The 24,170-nt window shown below is 42.0% G+C and overlaps 1 protein-coding gene across 1 annotated transcript in view; it reads right to left on the reverse strand.

The window, feature by feature from the left end:
- LOC138949241 (methyltransferase-like protein 27) overlaps positions 1 to 23,385 on the reverse strand; it is a 66,190-nt gene extending 42,805 nt beyond the window's left edge. The window contains exon 1 of the mRNA XM_070321021.1: positions 23,274 to 23,385. The gene's annotated coding sequence lies outside the window, so the exon portion shown is untranslated. The remainder of the gene's footprint in view (positions 1 to 23,273) is intronic.
- Between the last annotated feature and the right edge of the window lie 785 nt (positions 23,386 to 24,170).

A 24,170-nucleotide genomic window follows, 5' to 3' on the forward strand; every position in this document is an offset into this window, starting at 1 on the left:
CTCTCTCTCTAAAACACACACACACACGCACGCACGCACGCACGCACGCACGCACACACACACACACACACACACACACACACACACACACACACACACACACCGGCTGTTGAACTGCCAGGACGGGGGTAGGTTAACACAGGACATTTGCAAGCCTGACAAAGACGACAGAAGAAACGTCACAAAACGAAATCAATAGTGGTTCCAAAATCACCTTGTTACTGCCTTGAGGCTAGTTTACCAAATGTGCCGCCGCATGTAGCAATAAAAGCTTTGAAGATATCACTACAACTACAAGCGATTGGCCGGATGTAGTAATAAAACCTACAAAAATATCACTATAACCGGACGTCCGGATGTAGTGATAAAACCTACAAAAATATCACTATAACTGGACGTCCGGATGTAGTGATAAAACCTACAAAAATATCACTATAACCGGACGTCCTGGTGTAATGATAGTCCGGATGTAGTGATAAAAAAAATTGGTCCCGAGGGCTATCACTACATCCGGACTTCACTTACATACATACATACGTACGTACACGTATACATACATATATACTGACATATCGACACACACACACACACACCACTACCCTCGTCTCGAGTCCTTGTCTACGTTAAAAAAATCAGTCAAAAATTGACTAAATGTAAAAAGCAACAAAACAAAACAAACCTCGTTTTCCGCTCTCGTTAAATCATGTAAGTATTGACGGAATGTAAAAAAGCAACAACAAAATGATAATAAATAATAATGATAAAAAAACCAAATAGGATGACAGCAGACGTGACGGAGATGTTAAAGGTTGGGTACCTCCACTGTAAACCACCTTGACTCAAGATCACAGAAATGTGCAAGATTTGTGACAGCTAGGGCAAGAACACCGTCAACTTGGACACATGTGGCAGCGGTGACAGGTGCGAAGGTGCCCCACCCAAGACAGGTGGCAGCGGCGAAGGTGCACCACCCACGACAGGTGGCAGCGGTGACAGGCTTGAAGAAAGAATACAAATCTCTTCGCAGAAACCAATATAGGAAATAACAGTATTAGTATACTCATGTATAGACCTTTAAAAAAGATAATTTTAGAAGACATTTGGATAAAAACAAGGAATATTGACCGATCTGGTGCAACTTGAGCCAACACATGACACAACTACCTTCCAAAATCGTCATTAACACTAATCGCCATAATAAAAACCTTTACACATACATTTAGCTATAGAACTTTGTGATGCGGCCAGTTATAGTAAAACCAAGTATATTGCCAGAAAGGTAATTCATCCCCCTACTGTTTGAAACAAAGAGTTTAATTTTTCATCAATTAGTTTTTATGGGGTGTTCCGGAGACCTAGGACACCCCCCAAAATCAAATTCCCAAAACTACATTTGCAGACAATAAAATACACACATCGCAAATTGAAGAACTCATTTTCTACCCGCACAAATTGATTTGATTCAGCTGTTGTGCCTAGCAGTGTTGTTTTGCCATTTTGTTTCAAACGGCAGGGGAATAAATTACCTTTCTGGCAATATACTTGGTTTAACTATAACTGGCCGCATCACAAAGTTCTACAGCTAAATGTAAAGTTGTTTTTTATGGCGATTAGTGTAGAAGACAAAGGCCGGCTCCTATGGTATTCGGAAAATGTTGATAGAAACGAGGAAAATGAAGCACTCTGGTGCAATCTGAGCAATCATTTTTTTCTTTATTTTCAAAATTCTTTCTTTTGTTCTTTTTACATTTAGTCAAGTTTTGACTAAATGTTTTAACGTAGAGGGGGGAATCGAGACGAGGGTTGTGGTGTATGTGTGTGTGTGTGTGTATGTGTGTCTCTGTGTGTGTGTAGAGCGATTCAGACCAAACTACTGGACCGATCTTTATGAAATTTGACATGAGAGTTCCTGGGAATGATATCCCCGGACTTTTTTTTCTTTTTTTGGATAAATACCTTTGATGACGTCATATCCGGCTTTTTTTTTAAAGTTGAGGTCACACCCTCATTTTTCAATCAAATTGATTGAAATTTTGGCCCAGCAATCTTCGACGAAGGCCGGTGTTCGGTATTGCATTTCAGTTTGGTGGCTTAAAAATTAATTGATGACTTTGGTCATTCAAAATCTGAAAATTGTAAAAAAAAACTTTTTTTATAAAACGATCCAAATTTACGTTCATCTTATTCTTCATCATTTTCTGATTCCAAAAACATATAAATATGTTATATTTGGATAAAAAACAAGCTCTGAAAATTAAAAATATAAAAATTATTATTAAAATTAAATTTCCGAAAATGGTTTTAAAAACTATTTCATCTTATTTCTTGTCGGTCCCTGATTCCAAAAACATATAGATATGATATGTTTGGATTAAAAACACGCTCAGAGAGTTAAAACGAAGAGAGGTACAGTAAAGCGTGCTATGAAGCACAGCGCAACCGAGCCAAACAGGCTCGTCACTTTCACTGCCTTTTGCACTAGCGGCGGACTACGTTCAGTTTCATTCTGTGAGTTCCACAGCTTGACTAAATGTAGTAATTTCGCCTTACGCGACTTGGTTTTTTTTGTGTTCTCAGACTTTAAATTTTTTTTAAATTCTCTTTTTGTGATTTAAAAAAAATTTTTTTTTAACATGGATATATGCTATACATTACTTTCTTTCTTTCTTTATTTGGTGTTTAACGTCGTTTTCAACAGTTCAAGGTTATATCGCGACGGGGAAAGGCGGGAGATGGGATAGAGCCACTTGTTAATTGTTTCTTGTTCACAAAAGCACTACCGTATTTGACGGACTACAAGCCGCGACTTTAAAAAATAAAAAAATCGCATTGCGGCTTATAAAAAGATGCGGCTAAAACGTTACCTAAACTTGAATAGCATTCACCTAATGGAAGTCGCCGCGGATTTTCATTTCGCTCGATTAGCGATTACTGGTACTTTATTAGCTCTCTACTCAAGACTCGGCGCTTTTCTCTTTCTTTCGCGAATCTTCGTTTGTCAACAAGTCGTCGTGACAAGATAGCGTACAGAGAAACACCGGATGTATCAGGATCTCGAGCGCGCGAGATTTCGGTTTTTTTTGTGTCTCGCGATAGTTGGAGGAGCGAGAGCCGCGGCCATGTTGTGTTTTCGTCTGCTCAAAATGTGCGCAAAAGTCGTAAATCATTCAAAAAAAGCTTATTCTGGGCGGGACTACATGTGTGTGTTGGTTACAAATTGTGTGTGTGTGATATAGGGGGCGGGGATATAGCTCAGTTGGTAGCGCGCTGGATTTGTATTCAGTTGGCCGCTGTCAGCGTGAGTTCGATCCCAGGTTCGGCGGAAATTTATTTCACAGAGTCAACTTTGTGTGCAGACTCTCTTCGGTGTCCGAACCCCCCCCCCCCCCCGTGTACACTACATTGGGTGTGCACGTTAAAGATCCCACGATTGACAAAAGGGTCTTTCCTGGCAAAATTGCTTAGGCACAGTTAATAATTGTCTACCTATACCCGTGTGGCTTGGAATAATAGGCCGTGAAAGGTAAATATGCGCCGATATGGCTGCAATCTACTGGCCTTATATAAAATTCCATCTCACACGGCATCATTGCAGAGCGCCTAGAACTGTACCCACGGAATATGCGCGATATAAGCCTCATATTGATTGATTGATATTTTTCTTCAAACTTTTTCACTTTTCTTCTTTGTTTCACTTGATTATTCTCGGAGCCGATTTCGCCAAATACCGTACTTTCGTTTGCCTGGTTGTTTTGATTGATTGACACGATCTGATTATATTTTTTTTCGACGGCGGCTAATATAGTGACGCGGCCTATACGTGGCTCGTCCCATTTTTTGGGTTAAAAGTCGGGGGTGCGGCTTATAAAACGGTGCGTCTTGTAATCCGTCAAATACGGTAATCAACAAGAAGAGCAAACGCTCGATCGAGTCACTTTCGCAGTTCTGAATATTATATGAGGCATCAGATGGACAGGAAGAAATTGCTATTCACAACACAATGAGTCACGTTCACATAAAATTTGAGCCCGGTCACTTTTATAGTTTCCGAGAAAAGCCCAACGTTAAGTTGTGTGTTGCCGAACAGAAAAGGCTAGTTATCTCCCTTGTTTTTCTGATAACGTTCGTAAAAGGCTACAGATGTAAATACTTTGATGTAAAGAATAATCCTACAAAGTTTCAATCACATCCGATGAACTTTGTCAAAGATATAAAATGTCTAATTTTTCCTTTGACGCTGACCTGTGACCTTGAAAAAGGTCAAAGGTCAACGAAACCATCATTAAAGTGTAGAGGTCATTGGAGGTCACGACTAAACAAAATATGAGCCCGATCGCTTTGATAGTTTCCGAGAAAAGTCCAACGTTAAGGTGGTGTCTACGGACGGCCGGCCGGACAGACTAACACTGACCGATTACATAGAGTCACTTTTTCTCAAGTGACTCAAAAAATTGCTCCAGGGGCTTGCAACGTAGTACAATATATGACCTTACAGGGAGAATGCAAGTTTCCAGTACAAAGGACTTAACAGGACATCCCATAAACAAAGGGACAGAACCATACAACAGAAAATCACTTGAACAATTACAACATACATGAGGTGGAAGGATGGGTCCCCAGGGGGGGATGTTCAGGGCTTGGTGGTCGCAGTATCAAAAGGATTTAAGAAAGAAAAAACCTAAGGGTTACATCGAAACATGCATATACAGGCGCCAATCCTTGTAAAATTTATCTACTGTATTATTCACAACTGCGTTATACTTTTCACAAATAAATCTTTGCTTAAAATTTCTACTAAATGTCTGAAAATGAGGGGTCTTTTTGTTCATTTTGAAAATATATACGTGGTGTTTGGCACAGATTACTAACACATCAAAAGCTTTATCGGTGACTACATTGTTTGCAACTCCAAGAAGAACCAGTTCTTTAGACAGTTTTAAATTGTCACAATGGGTGCAGTTCGCCTTTAGCCAATAATTTATTTACAAATTCTATCCAAAAAGTCTGCACTTTTTCACACTCCCAAAACATATGTAAAAGGGTTTCTTCATTTCTACCGCAAAATGTACACAATGACGTATCCACAATTTTTCGCAAAAATAGAAACCGTTCTGTGGGCAAAATTCTGTACAATAATCGGTACTGGAACCATCTCAGACAAGTGTCTTTTGTTGTTTTAAAACATGTTGAAAAATAGCCTTCTTGTCTAACATACAGTCTAAAGATTGAGACCATTTTTCGATACATTTTGGGACCGTAACATGTTCAATCAGTTTTTTGTAAATAAGTTGTGTCTTACCTTTACAAATACATTTCCACACAATGGGCTCTGTCATAATAAAATGTTTATCAAATTCTAAGCCGATTTTTCTCAGATATTTTTTAACAGCCTGGATTACATCTTGATACAATACACAATCTCCTCGCAGATTTGGATATTCAACTTAAAACGCATTATAGGATAAGTATCCATTTTGTCCCAAAATATGACCAATCTGAGCAATTCCATTGTCAATCCAGTTTTGAATGTACACTGTCTTTTTATCTCTGCGAATATTAACATTATAATGTAAACATTCTGATACAAAATCGTTAAAGGTTGTAGGGTCACATTTTCCCTGTAGTTTCTTATAATGTTTAAAAACATAGGTCCAAAACGGGTTTTCCATTCTCTGTATCAAAACATTTGCAAACTCCTCTCCTCTCATATTAATTGTTATAACAGATGGACATGCTTTAAACAATAATCTTGATATTAATCCCGTAAGACCAACAACTCTTTTTAACCAAACAATTTTTAGAGATGACAGAAAACATTTCACGTCAACCATCTTTAATCCTCCATCTTCATAGGATTGGGTGACCGTAGTTCTTTTAATTTTATCTCTTTTTCCATCCCAAAGAAATTTGAAAAAAATATTATTTAATCCATCATAAACTGTTCGTCTGGATCAGGTAAATTCGTAAACAAATGTGTCAATTTGGAAATAGCCAAGGTTTTTAGAACTGTTATTTTACCAAAAGGTGTCAGGTTCCTTCTGGTCCATGAATTCAGAAGTTTTTGAATTTCCTTTAACTTATTTCTATAGTTAAGAAAAACAACCTCGGATACATTTACTGAAAAAATAACACCAAGTGCTTTAAAGTTATCCGGGTTCCAGGTAAAATTCATATCAGGAAAAAATCTTCTTTTGCAAAACTTTAAAGGTCCTAACCAAACTACAATTGTTTTATCATAATTCATTCTCAGACCTGTTCTTTCTTTCTTTGTTTGGCGTTTAACGTCGTTTTTCTCAGACCTGATAGTGATGCAAAATGTTGTAACACTTTTATACTTTCGCAAAATGATTGCTCTGTACCATCACCTTCTTCACTATATTTACAAATTCCATATCTGTCAACAGTGAATTATTAAACTTCCAAAAGGGTCTATCACGTTTAACAACATCAGTTCTAAAACTTACACCAACAATTGAGTGATCAGAATAATAACCTGGTGTAATATCAGCTTTCATAATCTCAAAACCTAACTGCTCTGACACAAGGAAATAATCAAGTCTGCTTTGCTGTGAACTGTGGAACCGCCTCCATGTATACTGTCTCACATTAGCATGTAAGGCTCTATATGTACACAGGCATGAAAAGGAGTCTAAAATTGTGACATGCTCAGGAAAACGTTTAGCCTAAAAAGGAGACACACAAAGAAAGGCTAGACAAATCCAGTCACACTTATAAGCTCATAAACACACTCTAAGTTCAAAAAGTAGTTTATTTTTAACAAACTAGTAAATTTAAATCCCGGCATATGTTCTTAACTTGTCACGACGTCACAAACCTTACAAGTGCACTATGACACCAAATACCCGTTTGACTTGGAATAAAGGCCGTGAAAGGTGAATGCTCGCCTAATAGGCTACTGAGCTTTACTGGCCGATGTGAATGCGTTATATATTGTGTGTAAAAAATGTCTGTTTGTCTGTCTGTAAAAAATTCCATTTCAAACGGCAGAAATTAATATGTAAGCGCCTAGGGCTATATCTAGATTAGGCGCATAAAAATGATCATAATAATAATAACAAGAGGCGAAGCCTTCAAGGCTCACGTAAGAAATCGACAAACAGTAACACAAACTCAATCACTCCGTCACACACACACACACAGACACAGACACACACACACACACACACACACGCACGCACGCACACGCTCAAACACACACACACACACACACACACACAGACACAGACACAGAAAGAGCATAGGTGAAACTGTGCAAGAAAGCGAGACACTAGATCTAGATCTGTCTGTCTGCATGTAGCCTACTTACAGGGACACGACTGCCAACTAGTCTCGGCCCGCTCAAAATAACAATCACCGAGACTTTCAGTAATTCCTTCGCGTGACGTCTAACCCTCTTACGTCATAATGTGACGTCAATGTAATATGACGTCTTCAAATGTTAAAGTTTCTACCACAGACATACATACATACATACGCACGCACGCACGCACGCACGCACGCACGCACGCACGCACAGACAGACAAAGTTTACCAACGCATAGGCTACACTTACGTGAGCCAATAATGACAGAAAATAAACATAACCCAAGCAAAAAACCCACATTAAATTACTTTAAATATCAAAACAACACCAAAAACAAAAATCTAACATTATTACACCCGACTAGAGCATTGTGTACATAACCGTCACATCATATCACAGTAATGCAACAAAAAAGGTGACAAAAGACGATTTCTGACCCCTCAGTACAAAACCCATGTAAAAGAGATAGACACCAGACAGCCACAGCAAGGAGAAATGTAACCACAGAGGATGAAAGGAATAACATCCTTTTTCACTTCATCCGTAAATAATCGCTAAAAAATCGAGATTAAAACAACAATTAAACCACACGGAATGAAACCAACATCAAATATAGTTACATGGGTGGGAGCCCAAAATGTTGCCAGGACTGAACATTTTGGAAGGCCGGGGTCCAAGGGCCGCTAAGGCTCCGGCGGGGTGCAGGGGCAGCGCCCTTGCTGGAGGGTCTAGAGGGGCAGCGCCCCCCAGCCGGAAATGATTTTTAGCATTTTAGGGAAGGTTGAGGTGGCCTCTCCCGACTTGTAAATTTTAGAACAAACAAGCTTTTTGGAGATGTATCTATATATACATACGACTTGTGTCTGTGTGTCTGTGTGTGTGTGTTCGCGATGCACGGCCAAAGTTCTCGATGGATCTGCTTCAAATTTGGTGGGCATATTCAGGTAGACCCCGGACACAACCTGGTCGATGAGAATTTTCAACACGTGCTCTCAGCGCGCAGCGCTGAACCGATTTTGGTTTTTCTGTAGATCCATTCCCAGTAACTCTTGGTTTAAGCGTGTTTTATTCAATTTCTCATCCACACGTTTCAAACAATAACAACATTAAGAACGTTAACAAGCAGATTGCTTATGGACACGTTCTTGAAATGATAATCAATACACATTCCGATAGCAAAACATGGCGAACAAGTGATAGCTTCAACACTTATCTTGATAATCTTTAATTATATTTTATACAAATAAGATGAAGAGAGAGACACACAGAGAGAGAGAGAGAGAGAGAGAGAGAGAGAGAGAGAGAGAGAGAGAGAGAGAGAGAGAGAGAGAGAGAGAGAGAGAGAGAGAGAGAGAGAGAGGGAGAGAGGGAGAGAGAGAATGCCTGGCTACATCAATTGCACAGTTAATATAATATCAGCCGAAGCGATTAGTTAACATAACATAGTCTTGTACAACAGAGAATATTTTCGTGTTCAAAGATATAGTTAAATCAGTATTTCCAAACAAGAGTGTTTTGCAGTCTAGAACGTGTGTTTGCAGACTATTGAATAAAATGGTTCTATGTTCTTTAAATTTTGGACAGTGTAACAAGAAATGTTCAGAATCTTCCGGGCATGCTCCACACGTACATTCTAAATTATCAGAGAGGTGTCGGTTAACTAAGTCTTGTTGCAAATCGCTCATGTTTAATCTCAACCTGCTGTGAAGTACCTGTGCCTGGCGGTTGCCTAAATAATAATACTGTGGAACAACAACATCTCCATCAGTCAAATACCTTTTAAATTCACCAACTGACTGCGTTTGTTGTATATTTTCTGGAAGATTATTCCACAAAGCTGTCGTTGAAGGAAAAAATGAAGATTTATATAACTCACTTCTGCACAGTGGAACCTTACGTTCAAGAGGGCGTCGTCTGTGGTAAGGATTTACTCTTCCTTATCTTCTCCAGTGTTTTGCGTTTATCTCCCTTCCTTCGTGTGGCGCGCTACAGTATGACAAGCAGCTTCAGATATTCCCGTTACAATTTTTAGAAGGTCACTGCACTGTCCAGAATGCTTTCCTTGCACCCGTAAGTTGTCCTCACTGTAAAAGTGCAAAGGTCGAATCAATTTATAGCCACGCGAAAAATACACTGTCATCTATCTCTATATATTTATAGATATAGATATATATATGTTACAGTCAAAACGGGAAATCAGTCATTACGGGTAATGACTAAAAGTTTTAGTCATTTCCGGAAATGACTGATTTGATCAGTCATTACCGGAATTGCCTAAAATCTTTAGGCATTACCCGTAAATGACTAAACTTTGTGAATATTTTTTACCCTTATTGCCTGACTGCTAGTCATGTTCAGTCATTACTGGTAATGTCTAGAGCATATTTTTAGTCATTTACGGGTAATGACTAAAGATTTTAGGCATTTCCAGTAATGACTGATCAAAACCGTCATTTCCGGAAATGACTGCTAGTCAAGAAAATGCGGAATGTGAATACTAGCTCACTCGGCTTTCTGTCGATTACCAATACACATTATGTGAACTCTTGTTAACTGTAGAATTTTTTCCACAATTATGATTCACGATCACACTCGCTGAAGCACAGAAAGAGTTTGTAGATCAACACAGCCAGTATGTGTGTGTGTGTGTGTGTGTGTGTGTGTGTGTGTGTGTGTGTGTGTGTGTGTGTGTGTGTGTGTGTGTGTGTGTGTGTGTGTGTGTGTGTGTGTGTGTGTGTGTGTGTGTGTGTGTGTGTGTGTGTGTCATTTACTTAAATTTTCCATTGATTTATTCTATTTTACTCCAGATTTCTGTTCAATTTATCGAATGTGTATTTGTCATTACAGCGTCAAAGTGTGTGTTCAAGACGGTTTAGTTGCAAGGGGTATTGACAGGGGGAGGGAGAGAGAAAGAGAGAGAGAGAGACAGAGAGAGACAGAGAGACAGAGAGACAGAGAGAGACAGAGAGAGACGCACAGACAGAGAGAGACACAGACAAAGACAGAGAGAGAGATAATTCCATTTTCTTTAAATTTCTGTTCATTTTATCTTTTCTTTATTCCAAATTTCTGTTCATTTTATCTAATGTGTATTTGAAATAAAAGATTGACAAATGTTTAACATCAGAGTTGCGAATAGATTGAGAGATTATGCGGTTCGGGGTTTGAGCGCTTTATGGCGAAGGGAGTTTTATAGCAATTGGCTTTCGCACACACGGGTGCAACCTTCGTGTCTACCACTCTGTGTGTTTTATAGCCTTTACAACCAAATAAATTTAATGTGTTTTTGCTTGATTTTTGAATTATTACTAAGTTTAATATTGACTTATGTTAAATATTGTATGGAAACACAATATCATGCATAATTGGATAAAAATTAGATGATTGTGGGGGAGCAAACTATGAAGACTCACAATTTTTGTAATAATGGGATTCATCTCAGAACATTTAGTTCATGTTCAGTCATTACTGGTAATGTCTAGAGCATATTTTTAGTCATTTACGGGTAATGACTAAAGATTTTAGGCATTTCCAGTAATGACTGATCAAAACCGTCATTTCCGGAAATGACTAAAAGTTTTAGTCATTACCCGTAATGACTGATTTCCCGTTTTGACTGTAACATATATATATATATGTACGGCTTCTCTGTGTGTGTGTGTGTGTGGGCAACACCTGTGGATTGTAGAGTTCTGTTTGTGATGTGGTCTGGCGGCTTTGGTGTGTCTGTATGCTCATGGCATGCACTTTTATAAATGACCTCCCAGTCACACCGCGTGCGGTAGTTTTCTGCTCTGACTCGCGCTCTTCATTACAAGCTCTGCATCGAAACACATCAAATCGGGCAGAGCTACAAAGAGAAATCCTCTTTATATGTCACCAGTTAATCTCATCCGGCACATCCGTATCATTTCTCTGGGTCCCCTCTCACGTAGGGGTCCGGGGAAATGAACTGGCGGATGTCGCTGCCAAAGAAGCGGCAGAATCTAGCCCAGCTAACACTAACATCGGCTACTCAGTAACCGAGTTCTACAGTAAAATCCGTAAACTCATTCGAAGTCAGTACGTAACATCTCTGTCCTATCAACCCATTGATATGAACGATCTACACCCCGATCTCCCAACAAACCTCCTCACTATCTTCAGACGCCTCCGTGCCGGCGGCTGCCGCTTCCATATCTTTAACAAGTCCTGCCATTGTGGAGAACCCTATTCATTTCAACACATTTTCGCTCCATGCGCTACAAATAGAATTACCTTTAAAACCTTATATGACCATATGCAGCTCCATGGTCTGAGTCCCCAGGATTATTTGCGCAGTAGCAGTTCTCTAGGCTGGTCACACAGCTTGCTGCTGTGCCGACTGGTCAGGGACTCGGACATGGGGCTGTGGGTATAACTAAGCCCAGATTATCACATCAGCGTGTTTCAGTTTGAGGTCGAGTGGCTCCCGCCATCCCTCCTGATTCTAGCGACTAGCCTCTAGACAACATATCCTCACCCAAGGTCCACTAGTCGCCAAACTGTACATATTGTTTTTATTACCACGGCCTTCGTGGCTTACATTTTAATCCTTTTATTTGTAAAAAGTTTTGAGATTTATTGTTCGTGTTCCTCTTACTTGCTCATCTATTTGGTTTTATTGGTGATCCTGAAAGGTTCCACTTTTTAACTCGATTTGAATTAAAAAAAAAAAAATCATTTTACAAACCCGTTATTCAAGATATAGAATACAGACTTATAATTCTTACCAAGAAACATCTTAACTACTTTTCATTTTAACAAATTCCACAGAGCATTATCAACTCAACCCCACCCCCTGCCCTCCTCTCCTTATTTTTTGTTTCTTTCTTTCCTATTTTTGAAAGCGGACAAACACTCAAGTCCTTAATGGCTCAAAACCGTAGGACTTTTAATATTAATTTTAACGTGTCTGTATGTTCTGGCCTTCCTTTGAGAAGCCATAACAGTTTTTAAAGGGCTTAGAGATAAGCTCTAAAATTCTCAATCCTGTTTGAGTGGACTTCGCCTCCAAAGGTGATTGTGGTGTTTCGGCACTCGATTACATTCGGCGTCGTCGACAGGAGGGATGGGACTCATGATATGTACAGAAATGGCATTATGGCCACTGAATCATTTGCGTGCTGTTCCCATTCCACGAATCTGGGAGGGACCTAAGCTTGGCGGGCCCATGGTTCGGAACTTTGGGGACAAAGTTCATTCAAACGGGGGCGGGTGTGACAGGGAGACTACCGTCGCCCTTCACAGCAGACTCTGCAGAGTTGTTCGCCTTAGAAGTTGTGAGCTATTTATAGCTCGCAAGGCAACACCTGTGGATTGTAGAATTCTGTTTGTGATATCGTAAATATTCTGCATCAAATTTGGTGGGCATATTCAGGTGGACCCCGGGCACAAACTGGTGGATGAAAAATTTCAACACGTGCTCTAAGCCGGCGAACCGCTACTCTGTCTCGCGATCCTCTAGTCTATATATATATATACGACTTGTGTCTGTCTGTTGTGTTAGCGATGCACGGCCAAAGTTCTCAATGGATCTGCTTCAAATTTAGTGGGCATATTCAGGTACACCCCGGACACAACCTGGTCGATGAGAATTTTCAACACGTGCTCTCAGCATGCAGCGCTGATCCGATTTTGGTTTTCTGTACATCCACTACATTCATTCCCAGTAACTCTTCCTTATCTTCTCCAGTGTTTTGCGTTTATCTCCCTTCCTTCGTGTGGCGTCAATCCATATTCCCGTTACTATTTTTAGAAGGTCACTTTCCAAAACGCTCAATCCATATTCCCGTTACTATTTTTAGAAGGTCACTGTCCACAACTCTTCCTTATCTTCTCCAGTGTTTTGCGCGTTTATCTCCCTTCCTTCGTGCGCCGGGGGTGGGGGGGGGGGGGGGGGGGGGGGAGGGAGATGGGATAGAGCCACTTGTTAATGGTTTCTTGTTCACAAAAGCACCAATCAAAAAAATGCTCCAGGGGCTTCCGGTAAGCTTCGACTCGGCAAACTTCGGGGCAGTTCAAACTTTGCAAGGGAAAGACCGACCATTTCAGAATAGAATCTCCGTATTTTTTCTATATTTTGGACAGTGATCTGACAGTGTGCGAAAGTTTGCCGAGCACACTGTACTAGGTGTCACAGAATTGCAACAGATCGCCATCAATAATCACCAACAAAACATCGATTATATTCTGTACACGTGAACCACACGCTACGGAGTCATGTCCGAGCCGAGATAAATACCTTCTTCGTCAATGCTCTTCATGTTCACGATTTTAAATAAAAAAGAAGTAGTTTGTATCAACATTGGGGTTTATAACAATATTCCAATCGCCTCTGATAATAATTAACTCATTATCCATCTGCACAATTATCTCAGTTAATCAAAAAAAGCAGGACAATCAGCATTACTTGGGCCATAAACATTTGCAAGGGTCAGACGTTTTTTTTCTCAAAAACTCAATATCAATCAAAACATACCTTCCATCATCATCTTTGACAATATTATGAATCTTATAATCAAAATTATTTTCAAACAATACAGCAACACCTCTACTTGCAGAATCATTACCAGCAACAATACATTCATAGCCCCACTGTGACCTAATCAAATTTTCTTGGTGACTTTTCCAGTGCGTTTCTTGTAGTAAGAAAACATTTCCATTCTGCTGTCTTAAAAAAAAACCACATCTTTCTTTTTCTTGAAGTCTCCAAGTTTAAAGGAACAAATTTTTAACTCTTCGTGGACTACCATTGTGATCAAACACAAAAACCATTATACTTTTTCATCCAAATAACTATATTGATCAAGCGCAAAAAGTGTATTGTAGGCCATCCTTTTGAGAGAAGGGGGCATGGAGTACAGCAAAAACAGGGTCTCACAAGCAAACAGGGAGGAGACATGGCAAAACTTAAAGCATCAACTTGGGTGTCACAGTGTAGCTCCTGTAAGCATGCATTGTACAAAAAGAAGTCCTGACCAAATACACGCATTACATGAGTGGAGCATCAAGTAAAAACATCCGCATGGCTCGTATTGTGCTATCAACACTAACAGTGACTTTAACCAAATACATCATTGCTCCCATGGGGTCGCCTTCACGCGGCGGGAGCGTTTAAACAGAGCTACCCCACCCCTTTACTTCTCTTCTTTTGTCTTATTTCTGCCTTACCAGTCCTTTCACCTATATTTCCTTCCAAGAAAACTCTCCCTACTATTCCCTGCAGTTTTCCAATTCTTTTCTTGTTGTCTTATTTCTACCTGACTGGATCCATCACCTTTATTTCACTTACCAAAAGTCTTCTTTTCCACATCCTTATTTCTCTGCACCCCGCATGTCGTAAGAGGCGACTAACGGATTCTGTTTCTCCTTTTACCCTTGTTAAGTGGTTCTTGTATAGTGTCGCGTGCATGCACGTTTGCATGTTTAGTTTTTCACACAAAAACTTTGGCCACACCACACAGCACTCACAGAACACCGATGTAAATAAATGAAAATATTTAATAGTTCCCAGTTGGGTGAAATATGGGGGTGACGATGGATGGAACGATGGAAGGGTTAACACGAATACATGAATATGAACATAATGAACATGAGAAAGTACACAACAGTCAAATAATGTCAACAAACGACATACGAGACAATCAGGATAGTCAAATACAAAGAACGTACGTCTTAAAGGCCCTCCTCATTCCATAAATGATATCTATCGTTGTAAGAAAGTACTTATCTACACGTTCGACGAATTCAGGGGGGGGGGGGGGGGTGCGCCCTCGGGTCGACACCTGCGTCTCTGTCGCGGGGGTGAGAGAATCAGCCCGGTTGAGAGCTGTCACACGGCACACACTCTGCAGCGACGGCGCCGGTTCGATGTTGCTGCTCAACAGCAGCGTGGTTGCGCCGCTGTGACGTTACAAAATAGCTGCTCAAAAACAGCGTAGTGATGCCTCGGAGATGATCCAGAGGGGCTGCTCACACAGCAGCGTGGGGGTGACGATGCGAGAGTCCAAACTTGCTGCTCAAGCAGCAGCGTGGTGGTGCCTCCTCCATGCTGAGAAGCTAGGGTTCGCACCTTCCCGTCCGGTCTGTCTTCGACAGTAAACACTGAAAGCCTAGAAGGCCAAAGTCAATAATCTCCCCAAAAATATAAGACACGTGACTTCCTCCTCCAATAGACATCATTAGTAGGGATGAGGAGGAAGCACAATGACTCTAAACTTTGGTTTCCTTCTACCATATAATTTACCATTATAATGATTTCCTTTTAAACACTATGATGAACACTATTTACAACAACACAAAGACGAGACAAAACAGTACAACTGGTAACTAATGTAGGTTCCCTGTCCCCTGCCACCGGCCGCTAATTCACCTTCAGCAAAAACTGACAAAAGTCTATCCAATTAGACCAAGAAATATGGCTTACCTCACACAGGCCAATGAATATCATCGCGTACACTTTACGCAACCGACTTTAACAAAGTCCACAGTAGACGTACATTACTACTGAAAATAACTTCGAACTCAAACGACAATTCACACACGAACTTCGAAGCCGTTCGAAAAACATCTGGTCTCGGCCGAGACAGAAAAAAGAATGCTTATGAATTTTACAGTCAGCAACCAGGTAACCGGTGAACTCTACAAATAGCGCGCAGCCTACCGTGAACGTCCCGTGCAATGCGTGCAAAGCGTGCAAGGCGTGGAATCACTGAGCTAAGCCCAGCTACAGGTCTTCCCACCTGGACACAGGTACCTGTCAGCAACGCCAGACCAAGGAACCTTATAACTACATACAACTGTCCGCGACAATGCCCCCCAAGTTAAGCATAGACATCTGTCTACACGGCAAAAGTTCCCTCTTCAACGCATGCCCGACTGAGGTAGTCGGCTCCCACGTTGCGACTACCGGGAATCACCCGCACATGACAAAACAAGCAAACAAAAAGATATGCATTATTCCTGTAGCATGCACGTCAAAAATGTACAAAAACAGTGTTTCTTAGCCACCGAAGGTGTAGATTTTAACAGTTATGCCCGTGTTCTTGAAGACTTCCTTGATCATCTCAAGGACGGCGCTCCAGTTCAGCTCGTCCAATCCACATCCGACCTGCGGCATGGCCAGAGAAGCGACATTGTTCTGCTTGCAGTGGTCCCTCATAGCTTCCATGGAGGACCGCAGCGTTTTGTAGGAGGGTTTGTGAAAGTAGCGTTTCTTGGTGATCATGTAGTAAACGTAGGAAGCACCTACCTGTAGTACAGCTACCTCTCCCACCTTCTTGTTTTGTGCTCTAAGTTGATCAACTTTTCCAAACGATTGCTTGAAGTGAACGGCAATGCCTTTTCCCATCTCAAGATCTTCACTGACGCAGTGGGCCATAGCATCATCAGGTTCACAGCTGAAAAGGTCGCCTCTGATCTCTGTTAGCTCAAACCCCACAACAGGTTGACCCTGTCGCCCTTGTCTGTCTCTGTACAACTTGAGAAGATTGGCGTGGTACAGCTTCTCACGCCCGTAGATCCGAATCCTGTAGTCCGACTCGCCCTTCTTCTCCAGAACGTTGAACGGTCCCTGCCAACACAACTGCAGCTTGTTCTTCTTCTGCGGCAGCAGCAACAAAACCTTGTCTCCAGGCTGGAACTGTCTTCGAACTGTCTTCCGGTTGAACACCTTCGCGTGTTTCTGTGCAGCAGCTGACAAATTCTGACGCGCCAGTTTGCAGGTTTCCTCAATCCGGTCCCTCAAGTCAACCACATACTCAGAAGTCGTACGAACTTGCTCATCGACTTGCTCTTCCGTCCATAGGTTGCGAAGAACAGACATGGGTCCTCGCACTGTCCTGCCGTATAGAAGCTCAAAGGGAGAGAATCCAAGACTCTCCTGTGGAACTTCACGATAAGCGAAGAGGAGTGCAGGAATGTAGCGATCCCACTGCTTCGGTTTCTCTTGAGCAAGCTTGCGTAGCATGGTCTTGAGAGTTCCGTTGTATCGTTCCACCAATCCGTTCCCTTGCGCATGATACGGAGTAGTCGCTAAACCCTTGCTGGCCAGCAAACGCTCCACCTTTTTCATCACCTTGGACATGAACTGAGTACCACGGTCTGTCAAAATCTCTGAGGGAATTCCTACTCGAGTCCAGACTGCCCACATCGCTTCTGCAACCTTCACAGCCTCAATCGACTTCAATGGAATGGCTTCCGGGTACCGAGTAGCGTAGTCCACAAACACTAAGATGTACCGGTTACCAGACTCAGAAGCAGGGATGATGGGACCCACCAGATCGATCGCCACCCGCTCGAACGGCGTATCGATGAGAGGCATCTTACCTAACGGTACCTTCTGTGGCTTATGAGAAACCTTCTGACACTGATCACAAGACAACACAAAGCGACGTATGTCTGCGCACATACCTGGCCAAAAGAACTGCTGCCAAACTCGATCACGTGTCCTCTGAACACCCATGTGACCTCCCATAGGCGGTTCATGAGCCAACTTGATAACACCTAACCTCAACTGCTGGGGAACAACAACCTGAGTATAGACGCTACCACCACCGCGATACTCACGGTACAGAATCTTCTTCTTCCAGACAAACCTAACTTCACCGGAGTGACCAGACGTTCTGACGTCCCGGCGATCTGCCGCCTCACGACAACTCTTCAAAGTCGAATCATTCCGCTGAAGGTCATGCAACTGCTCAGGGGTGACTGTTTCTAGACCTGGAGCAGCAACATGCAACAAAGTCGGCCTCTTTCCTTCAGCGGCAGCCTGAGCACGAGTGACAACTGAAACAACCTTGGAAACAGCGTACACTGGTAGAACATTCGAGTCACCCAGCCGGGCGTAATTACCTACAATGAAATCAGCAACAGGTGTATCCATGACGATAGCCTCAACCTCACCAGTGTAGAAAGGACAATCAACCTGAACCTTAATCACTGGATAGTGCCTCTTGATGTCTTTCTCAGCCATAGAAACCTCAAGTTCCTGTCCTGTGAACTGCGACCTTGAAACTAATGAACTCTTCACGACACAAACCTGAGATCCAGTATCACGCAACCCCTCCACTGCAACACCATCTACTACAACCAGGCATCTCGGGTCGTTGTCTTGCTGGCTACAGGGAGTACACAAAGTAGGTACACTGACGGGCGGTAAAGACTTCTCAGGACCGCTATTCACCGCTCCTGTCGACTTGCTCTTCTTGGGGCAATCTCTAGCCAAATGTTTGGGGGACTCACAGATGTAACACTTCCTACCGGATGTACCAAATGAGTTATCTCCACTTTTCTGCTTTTCACCAGCGTCAGCCTTTCCACCCTGATCACGATCATGCTGAAAAAACTTCTTACTATCACGGTGTGCTTCAAAGTGAATCTCTGCAGACTTAACTGCTTCGGCTAACGTCTGAGGTTTTCTCTCCTTAACGTACGCGGCCATGTCCGCGCTCAGGGTCTGCAAGAACTGTTCAAGCAAAACCAACTGTTTCAGTTCTGTGATCTCGGAAAGCTCATGCCACTTAGTCAAATTCTCTTCAATGCGAGCACCGAACTGTCTGAACGTTTCATGTTCTTTTCTCTTGCAGGTTCTGAGACGACGGCGGTAGGTTTCGGCTGTGAGCTGATAGCGGCCTAACAACGCGACCTTCAAACCGTCATAGTCGTCTGCGCTATCATCATCAAGAGTGTTGTACACTTCTACAGCCCTACCCGACAACCTAGTCGAGACCCTAGTTGCCCATGTATTTCTCTTCCACTTGTACAAGGTAGCGACTCTCTCAAACCTTTTCAACCAAGTAGCTATGTTTTCTTTGCTCTCATCAAACATCGGTATGGAAGGCCGAAAACCACGAAGGTCACTAGACTCTTCTTCACCTGAGGAATCTCCCTCATTATCAGCTCCATCCCTACTTCCTTTCTTCACCCTCTTACTTTCCGACTCTCTCTGCAGGAGTTGCATGCAAAGGTCATGCTCTTCTCTTTCCTGCTTTTGCTTACGGTCATGGTCCTCTTTCTCTTGCCTTTGTTTTTCTTCAAACATCTGAGTACGTTCATATGCGGCTTTCTCATCAGTCTCTCGCTGAGCTTGAACATACTTAACTCTCTCATCAGTCTCTCGACGCGCTACTTCTAGCTTGTCCTGATAAGCTTTCCCTTCCAGTTCTAGCTTGTCCTGATAAGCTTTCCTTTCTAGTTCAAGTTTTTCCTGTTTCTCATCTTCACGGGTCATCCGCTCGGCAATAAACTCAGGAATACTGGTAGATTTAACACCTAGCTCCTCAGCAAGTGAACGCCACCTAGCAATCCTATCCGAACTACTTTCCGTCCTAGACGCCATGATAGCACTATCATCCAGAACACGACCAGAACGAAGTTCCATAAACGAGAACAAAACTAGCAAATGGGTAGCCAAAACATGAAAAATCAAAACAAGGCACGGCTGACTGGCAACAAGGACAGGAAACCCACAAGGCCTGATGATAACCCTCGGGCCCCTCCAACCACCCACAGTTACCAGACAACAACAAAAGCTAATTAACTACAGTACATCAGTGTCCAGTGTATGGGAAGTGTGGCCAACGACAAAAATGAAATGAATTCCTTGAATTCAAAGAAGATTTATCCTGGCAAGCTCGCCATTGTCGCGTGCATGCACGTTTGCATGTTTAGTTTTTCACACAAAAACTTTGGCCACACCACACAGCACTCACAGAACACCGATGTAAATAAATGAAAATATTTAATAGTTCCCAGTTGGGTGAAATATGGGGGTGACGATGGATGGAACGATGGAAGGGTTAACACGAATACATGAATATGAACATAATGAACATGAGAAAGTACACAACAGTCAAATAATGTCAACAAACGACATACGAGACAATCAGGATAGTCAAATACAAAGAACGTACGTCTTAAAGGCCCTCCTCATTCCATAAATGATATCTATCGTTGTAAGAAAGTACTTATCTACACGTTCGACGAATTCAGGGTGGGGGGTGCGCCCTCGGGTCGACACCTGCGTCTCTGTCGCGGGGGTGAGAGAGTCAGCCCGGTTGAGAGCTGTCACACGGCACACACTCTGCAGCGACGGCGCCGGTTCGATGTTGCTGCTCAACAGCAGCGTGGTTGCGCCGCTGTGACGTTACAAAATAGCTGCTCAAAAACAGCGTAGTGATGCCTCGGAGATGATCCAGAGGGGCTGCTCACACAGCAGCGTGGGGGTGACGATGCGAGAGTCCAAACTTGCTGCTCAAGCAGCAGCGTGGTGGTGCCTCCTCCATGCTGAGAAGCTAGGGTTCGCACCTTCCCGTCCGGTCTGTCTTCGACAGTAAACACTGAAAGCCTAGAAGGCCAAAGTCAATAATCTCCCCAAAAATATAAGACACGTGACTTCCTCCTCCAATAGACATCATTATTAGGGATGAGGAGGAAGCACAATGACTCTAAACTTTGGTTTCCTTCTACCATATAATTTACCATTATAATGATTTCCTTTTAAACACTATGATGAACACTATTTACAACAACACAAAGACGAGACAAAACAGTACAACTGGTAACTAATGTAGGTTCCCTGTCCCCTGCCACCGGCCGCTAATTCACCTTCAGCAAAAACTGACAAAAGTCTATCCAATTAGACCAAGAAATATGGCTTACCTCACACAGGCCAATGAATATCATCGCGTACACTTTACGCAACCGACTTTAACAAAGTCCACAGTAGACGTACATTACTACTGAAAATAACTTCGAACTCAAACGACAATTCACACACGAACTTCGAAGCCGTTCGAAAAACATCTGGTCTCGGCCGAGACAGAAAAAAGAATGCTTATGAATTTTACAGTCAGCAACCAGGTAACCGGTGAACTCTACAAATAGCGCGCAGCCTACCGTGAACGTCCCGTGCAATGCGTGCAAAGCGTGCAAGGCGTGGAATCACTGAGCTAAGCCCAGCTACAGGTCTTCCCACCTTGACACAGGTACCTGTCAGCAACGCCAGACCAAGGAACCTTATAACTACATACAACTGTCCGCGACATATAGAATATAGTCAATGTTTGTAAAGATTTTAGTCAAGCAGTATGTAAGAAATGTTTAGTCCTTTGTACTGGAAACTTGCATTCTCCCAGTAAGGTCATATATTGTACTACGTTGCAAGCCCCTGGAGCAATTTTTTGATTAGTGCTTTTGTGAACAAGAAACACTTAACAAGTGGCTCTATCCCATCTCCCCCCTTTCCCCTGTCCCATCTCCCCTCTTTCCCTCGTCGCGATATAACCTTCGTGGTTGAAAACGACGTTAAACACCAAATAAAGAAAGAAAGAAATACATCATTTACATGCAATGAGAGCAGTCATTTCTCGGCACAAATCGAGCAGAAGAACACAGCAACAGGTCGAGGCAGTAGAAACTCTGGACAATTATACATCAGCGAACAAACAGAACCATTACACATATTCGACACAGGCATGAGAATTATAGAACCATACATCCAGCATAGTGATGATAATAGACACAGCATAGAAACGCGACCACCAAGGCAGCTCAACACACTAACCGTGTGCACGAAGGGGGGTATGGAAAGCCGTTTGGCTCATAACCATTACACGCGTAATAAAACATAAATACACGTGTAATAAATAATTGATACACGTGTAATAAATGATTAATGCACGTGTAATAATCATTTTTTACGCGTGTAATAAATAATTCATACACGTGTAAGAAATGATTAAATACGCGTGTAATAAATATTTCATGCGCGTGTAAGAAATGATTAAATACGCGTGTAATAAATATTTCATGCGCGTGTAAGAAATGATTAAATACACGTGCAGGAAATAGTTTATACGCGTGTAAGAAATGATTAAATACACGTGTAGGAAATTATTTAAATACACGTGTATTTAATCATTACATACACCCGTAATAAACTTAAAACTTGAATCGGAAAATATACGACATGCAAAGCAACAACTCTCGTCTATTCTACTTCCGGTTCGCGCGCACAACAACCGACTTCATCTGATAAAACAAGTAACTTACCTTTCCAATGCTGTGCGAGCCTGGGCAAAGGCGTTAAATTGTTCTCGCAAACCTTCTAAGGTGACATTGACGTTTTCCGCTTCCGCCATCTTGAGCTGTAAGCGTGCAAAGCGAGGCGATGAAGACGCATAGAGTGTTTTTCATGTGGATTCCCAGTCCGAGTTTTTAAGTCGCTTAACCACGTGACTCCTGCATTTTTAACGCTTGTATGAAATATTTATTACACGCGTATTTATTCATTTCTTACGCGTGTATGAAAAATGTATTACACGTGTATTTAATCATGTCTTACACGTGTACGAAATGATTAAATACACGTGGAATAAAAATGTCATACACGTGTACGAAATGATTAAATACACGCGTAATAAATATTTCATGCGCGTGTAAGAAATATTTAATACTGACACGCGTAAAAAATATTTCATGCGCGTGTAAGAAATAATTAATACACGCGTAATAATCATTTCATGCGCGTGTAAAAAATATTTAAATACACGTGTAATAAATAATTACACGTGTATTTAAATATTTCTTACACGCGCATGAAATGTTAATTACACGTGTATTTAATCATTTCTTACACGAGTATGAAATATTTATTACACGTGTATTTAATCATTATGCTATTCCATAGCATGAGAAAAAAGATAAATTACACGTGCAATAAGAAATAAATACACGTGTATTAGTCATTTATTACGCGTGTATTTATGTTTTATTACACGCGTAATGGTTATGAGCCAAACGGCTTTCCATATTAGGGGGGGGGGGGGGGGAGGCAAACAACACAACACGAATGACACGAATACCAAACAGAAAGAACAAGCAAAAACGGAACAAAAGGTACAACATAAACTGAAAACAAAACACATACGTGGGTCTTTCGCTTGGAACCACGTGTCCAGGTAGGTCCAATTTGCCCGAGTTCAAGTGACACAACAAGGTTTGTCAGTGCTCCGACAGTCCGCCAACTAGCACAGTACACATTCACACTGCTGGGTTGAGCACGGGCAGCTGATTGGCTAAGGAAGGTCATGTGAATTAGTTCATTTGCATGTACGACACGCATGGCTCTAGCATCTGTCGTCTGCTACTTACGGTGTTGGTGAACACTTTGACCGATTTGGATGGAGGAGATAGGTGCTGGCTTGGGATCGAAGAAGCCTAAGGTCAGCTGTCTTATCGATTCGATGAATCTTGTGGTCTGGCCACGATTTTAAACCCTTTGGGGCCCTCAAGTCTGTTGTAATTTTAGCAGGCATTGCACCGCGTTCACGCCTCATTAGCATATTCTGTGTCTTTGCTCCGCGTTCACGCCTCATTAATATATTTTATGTGGCTGTGGCTGGTTGCGCTGTTTGGGGTCGAGCGAATGTGGGTCAGTTATTTTCAGGTTGCGGGGAAGACGGAAACGACACCGACGACGGAACCCGAGCGACCAGTAGTGACACAGCAGAAGAAACACTTGTACAGTCGAACCTGTCTTATGAAGAAGATGAAGACCCGTGTCCATCCTGTTCCCGATTACAACCCGTTACCCAAGGATCACACGTTCAGTTCTTTACCAACGGAGCTACCGTAGGAATGCGTATCACATGTTTATTCGATAGTTTGCACAACCTAAACTGAACATTCAGTCATTCAGTTTATTGAACTGAATGAATGAATGTTCAGTTTATGTTGTGCAAACTATTGAATAAACACACATGCATCCCGAACGTCTTAAAGGGCAGCTGTTGGGTTGTGGCTCTCAAAATCTGTTCATCAGAAT

Source organism: Littorina saxatilis, linkage group LG15 (genome assembly GCF_037325665.1).
Source record: "Littorina saxatilis isolate snail1 linkage group LG15, US_GU_Lsax_2.0, whole genome shotgun sequence".
In the NCBI taxonomy this organism is placed as follows: domain Eukaryota; kingdom Metazoa; phylum Mollusca; class Gastropoda; order Littorinimorpha; family Littorinidae; genus Littorina; species Littorina saxatilis.